The 6,153-nt window shown below is 40.8% G+C and overlaps 1 pseudogene; it reads left to right on the top strand.

Moving 5' to 3' along the window:
- The first annotated feature begins 393 nt into the window (after window positions 1–393).
- Window positions 394–511, top strand: LOC124597457 (annotated as a pseudogene).
- Window positions 512–6,153: the final 5,642 nt, after the last annotated feature.

Here is a 6,153-nt window from a genome sequence, read left to right as displayed (position 1 = left end):
ATTTCGTATTTTAGGACACTGATAGCATTTTTCAGTAGTGCTTGCATTTCAAGTTGTATAAGATCTTGTTGTTTATTGCTAAACACTTATGTTGTAAGCAAATGAGTGTTTCATTGAAGATGGTCTGTTCACTATGAGCTTGTCGGATTTGGTATAGTTTGTCATTACTCTCTCTGAAGGAGTCACGTACCTGTTATGGATTTGATGGGTTACATGTCGCTAGAATTATGGCTAATAAGTCTCATTTGTTCAGCTGAGGTTTGTAGTATTATTTACCAGTGGTTGTCGTTTTCCTGTAGTTCTGAGCTTGGCGTGCTTGTCTGTACGTCTGGCATCCGTAACCATCAACAGTCTTGGGATCTGTGAAATTTTGGTACCCCTATTTGGTGTGAGGCCAACGGCCTTGCCGCAGTGGATACACCGGTTCCCGTCAGATCACCGAAGTTAAGCGCTGTTGGGCGTGGCCGGCACTTGGATGGGTAACCGTCCGGGCCGCCATGCGCTGTTGTCATTTTTTGGGCTGCACTCAGCCTCGTGATGCCAACTGAGGAGCTACTCGACTGACTAGTAGCGGCTCCGGTCAAAGAAAACCATCGTAACGACCGGGAGAGCGGTGTGATGACCACACGCCCCTCCTACCCGCATCCTCATACTCGGCCTAGAGCGTCACATTTCATGAGTCCTGAATGATCTTCTAATGGAATTCCTTGCTTTTGTCCTTGAAAGATTTTTCTTGTTGTGGCTCAGGTATAATAGGTAGGTACTTTGACATGTAGAAATTGTTTTCGCGAATGGATCCGTTTCGCACAGTTGGTAAAATGCTTTTCTGGCGGTGTCTTTTTTGAAGTAAACTTTCTGGCCATTCTCCAAACGTAAGCTAGATTTTGCACAGTTGGTTCGCGCTCGGGCATGGGAAAACAGAAAATCCGCCACCCTGCTTCGTTATTGTTGATGTATCTTCCTACTCGGTACATGAGACCTTCATTGTTTCTGTTTTGTTGTTCGCTGTCTTTGGCTGTTTGAAATACGGCCACGTCACTGCCTTTGTACGCATACTTACATACATATTGGATGGATTTCACTGAATTGCAGTATTCCACGATTATGTGTGCTTGGAACATTTCGGCAGGTAGTGTGTTATATGGCGATCCATTGATCATCTACTTCCAGTTCGTCGCTGCCTCGTATTCGTATTTTTGCTGTGAAGCCACCGTTTGTGGGTGATCGTGATCTCTATTTGGAACAGCCATCAACTCCGGGTTTTGTGTCGTCCAGGTATGGCTTTGGGTATTTTTTGTACATTTTCCATCACTCATATATAAATGGCCCGCATGGTCCGTGAATCATGTTTTTGACTATGTCGTACAGTTCCGGGTGTTCTTGTGGGTTGGGACACTCAGCTTGGACGATCCTCTCTATATCCGTGGGATGAATTCTGTCGTGTAGTCATATGAGATTGTGTGAGTGAGGCAGTCCTCGTTTTTGCTATTTGATTGTGTACGATCAGCATCTAAAGGTTCCAACAATGTATTTTCTGATGACTTCTATAAACCTCATTTGTGTTTGTCGGAAAACTCGGGCTATAATGTGGTGTCGATGCACAGGGTTTTGACCGTACCTTAGTACATATACGACTAGTTGCATCTGACTATATGAAAAGGTCAGGTCGTCCATATTTTCTTATGTAGGTCATGGCATATTGAGTGTATCACTGCATATGTCTCGAACTTCCTATGTATGGTGAAGGTACGATTACCACTGTCGAGCGTCGTCAATGCTCCCGTCATTTATGAAGTGGTTCAAATGGCACTGAGCAATATGGGACTTAACATCTAAGGTCATCAGTCCCCTAGGACTTAGAACTACTTAAACCTAACTAACATAAGGACATCACACACATCCATACCAGAGGCAGGACTCGAAACTGCGACCGAACTGAAGCGCCTAGAGCCGCTCGGCCAACCGTCATTTATGACGGAACTTCCAAGTTGGATGTTCTCTTCCGTGCGTAGTTTCTTCTGATTCAGTTTTATGTAAAGCATCCGTTCCGCTTCTCTTTTTCCACACATATGTACCCGGAGTTGTTGGAATAAACAGCGAGTGTTGGGAATGTCATTGTATATTTCATTGTCACTGGTCATTTAGCGATAAGCATAGAACTCCTTGGAAGTGACTTTTTTGTTTGTTTCCATGCCTCTTTCAGGTTGGATTTGTCCCCACATTAAAATGATATCTGTCCTCTCCGTGCAGAAATTTAAATTGATATTAGAGGACATGATATGAACGGTGTGTCTCTTCAATGCTTTGTAGTCCTAATGTCAAGTCTTGTGTTTTCATTGCACACCACTTCGATGGCGACTCAGGTGCATTACATTGACGGTCTTGTTCTCCAAGTGCTCTTTTGTCGGCTCGAAGTATAACTTTATAATCATCAGAAATCATTCGGTCTAGTGCTGTTTTGAGTTTGTGAATCAATCGATTATATATGTGTAGGATCCTCAGGACATCCTGGACTACTACTTGTGTCAATCCACTAAATTTTGTGCATCGTAGATCAATATCTGTTTCTTGATTTACGATGAGATGTACTTGCAGAAATTCGTGGTTTTCGTTGGGAAGTTATAGTAACGATCCCATTTTGTAATCGATTTGTCCTTGTATGGTAAAAAAACGTAATCGATTTAATATCTGTTAGTGTTGATCGAAGTGACACCAAAAGAAGTCATTTGGAAGCAGACGTTGTACACTTTTAAATTTTGAATAAAGTGTGTTGATTCTGCAGTCTCGCTGGTCATGTAACGTAAAAATTTCCTGCAGAGGTGCTTCCAGTGGTGGTAATCGAATTTTTCCATTCATGCAACAGAATCCTGGTGTTTCTCCACTGAATTTTTCGCGTTGCAGAATTGGAATATGTCATCCATTTTTCCGTGTACGACGTGTTTCTGTTTGTTATATTCTTTCGTCGGGAGCAGTGGAATGCTTCATTTGTTAGGTTGTACTGTTTAGTTGTCCTCGTCCTTGCTTCTCACAGGTTGATACTTTCAGGGCTGGCTTCAGTCCACAGTTTTTTATTATAAGATTGTGTCACAAATTTTATTCTTCAATCCGTCCATTTTGTTGTTCTTTGGTTTCCCTGCTTCTCACGGTGCTCGCTGTCGTTCGTTGGGAACTTAAACATGCTTCGCGCTCTTCAGTCCGGCATCGCGTGACTGCTACGGTCGCAGGTTCGAATCCTGCCTCGGGCATGGATGTGTGTGATGTCCTTAGGTTAGTTAGGTTGAATTAGTTCTAAGTTCTTGGGGACTGATGACCTCAGATGTTGAGTCCAATAGTGCTCAGAGCCATTTGAACCATTTTTTGTTATGTCTGGGTATTGTCTAAAATATAAATCAAAGCAAAGTTTTATTAACAAATACACGAAGTACACTTTACACACTTGTCACACTTTATTTTTAATTTAAATTCAGTCACTGTATCTCTTCTACTACCCACACTTCACTGCTTGTTTTTCTTCACTCAGTGCACTGCTTTTTCGGTTCCTCCCTTCGTCAGGGATAAGAAACTCACGTTCTAAGCCACGACGGGTCTTACTTTACGTACCCCTACCATTGGGTAGCCCAACCAGTGTCGAATTCCAGAACATACCAACAAGGATTCGAATGATCCACAATGTTCAGTAACATTTCACGGCATTCTAGATTTTTCTGGGGTGTGCCACAATGATCCTGGATGTTCTGGAATGTTCCAGACTAGTCCCAAACATTCCAGAACATCCAGAATCATTGTGGAAAATTCCATAACATACTGAAATGTTGTGAAATGATCTCGATTGCCCTAAAATGCTATGGATTGTTATTGAATATTGTGGAATGTTCCGGAACGTTTTAGTAATTTGTAGATGGTGAAAATTCCCAGTCCTTATATCTCCAAAAGCATATCCTTCAAGGAAAACGGGAACCTTCTTTATATATGAGGGATAGAGGGATACCACACCATATAACTCACTTGATCATACCGGAACTCGTTTCTGGCTTTAGCGGCACGCACATTGTATACTTAATTTTATAATATATTTTGATTGATTATCATTCATTGTCAGTCCTTCATGCTTAGGCTTCGAAATCCCGCTAATTGTAGACAGAGCTTTAAGTAATAATATCTGCCTGTATTCTGTCGACATTTTGAGCCCGGACTCGTAGCGACAATGTGAAGAGGAAGAGGAAGGGAGGAGCGGAGCACGTTTCATTTGAGCGTAGTTTCATTCTGTTACAAGCTGCATTCTGTTCTTGTAGCAGAAGAACGTGTGTAAGGTCATTGTAATCGCCGTGATTCAGTATGCCTCGCAAATGCATAAACGGGGCTAACAATTTTTGCTACATATGCGGACAGGCTACACTGAAATAGCGAACGAGGCAAGTAACGCCCTCTATTAGGAAGGCGTACAGACTGTACATTGGCTGTGAAATCAGTGGGCTAGACAAGCCCTGGACTCCTCATGTGTGTTGCATGTCTTGTGTCTCGAGTCTTCATTCGCAGCTGAATCGTAAAAGATCTCACATGGGCTTTGCTATAACCATGACATGGTGATAACCATCAAACCTTGTGAATTATTGTTACTCTTATATGATAACTCCATTAACCCATTACTGGAGAAAACTCTATTGGATCATTTTTTGCAAACTCTTATGCATAAATACGTTACATTGAGTGATTAATTGAATAAAAAGTTGCTTTGAAAATTTTCAGTTGATTACAATAAAAACTACAAACCGTCCCGTTTTTGGGACATTGGCCAAATTCGCTATCCAAATTCACAACCTTATTCTCCATGCATAATATTGTAAGAAACAACACAAAAAATAGATAAAGAATGTTTCAGTATCATTGAATGTCTATTCAGCATGAACAGAAGCAAAACACTTGTCGTGTACACCAACATTGCACCTATCACAAATTTTTGTTGTTTTTTTCTTGCAGTAAGCACATCTCTTCTGGGTTTTACTTGGCACAATGAAATGATTTCCTGGATCTAGTTGTACGTCTGTGCTCACCCGTCCTCCCATCAAAATGCTTCCTTGTGGTCCTCTGCGTTTTGGTACTGATCCTGTTTTCTTTGATAGGTAAAACATCACTATTCTCTGTCGGACATCCAAAAGTGAGAGCTTTTCTCTAAAGTACCAGCTACATCTTGTACAACAGACTCATTGTTCAGTACCTTTTCGTCAATGTCTTCTTCATCTGTTATTACATCTGCATCGGATGGAATAATCGCCAATTCTACATCATCATCTTCATCGTCACTCTCTTGATGGTTCGCTAGTTCTGATAGAATTTCTTCAAGTGTAAGTCCACACAGCATGTTTTTATCCTATTGGAATCTTTTAGAACATGAAAAAAAGCAGATATAAAGAACATAAAATGCAATTCTTTTCTGTATAATACGTGTATACAAGAAAAGTGCACATCAACAATAAATGATAGTGTAACATGTCATTGTCCCATTATTGGGACGCATAAAATATATCGATATTGCACTTACTTGAAAAAATCTGAAGTATACTTAATCTTACATCGACATCCACATGTTCATAACAAACATGCCCAGACAACTAAATCACAGCTTATTGTCGTCCAGGAACTACCAGCAGACATACAGTGCTGCCAAGTGCGAGAACAAAAAATCGGCAAGTTTATAATTTTCCTGACGTGAAGTTCTTAGAAAAAAGTTATTTATTTTACATTTACAGGCATTATAGCAGTTAGTTGAACCTACAGGTGCAACAATAAAGGCTAAAAGCTCCATTGCATTATCGAAACAGAAAACTAACTGGAGCCTTGACTATAAAAATGGTCAGTGGAGGTTATTCATCGACTACTGCAAAGTAAGTCTCTAGTGTCTGCTACTGCATAACGGCAACGTGTTACCGTCGATTCCGATTGGGTACGCAACTTAAATGAAAAAAACATATGATACCATGAAACAATTATTATTGGGTCTGAACTGTGTTAAGTTTAAATAGCAGATTTCCATGGATCTAAAAGTCTAAAAATCTACTGCTTCCTGTGCCTCTGGCATACCTGCGTGAAAGCACATAATTACAAAGAGAAAGACTGGCCTTAGCGTTAATCACCTGAACTAGCATCACCAAATGT

This window comes from Schistocerca americana, chromosome 2, assembly GCF_021461395.2.
Source record: "Schistocerca americana isolate TAMUIC-IGC-003095 chromosome 2, iqSchAmer2.1, whole genome shotgun sequence".
NCBI classification, from domain to species: Eukaryota; Metazoa; Arthropoda; class Insecta; order Orthoptera; family Acrididae; genus Schistocerca; species Schistocerca americana.
This window is presented reverse-complemented; position numbering and strand designations above follow the sequence as displayed.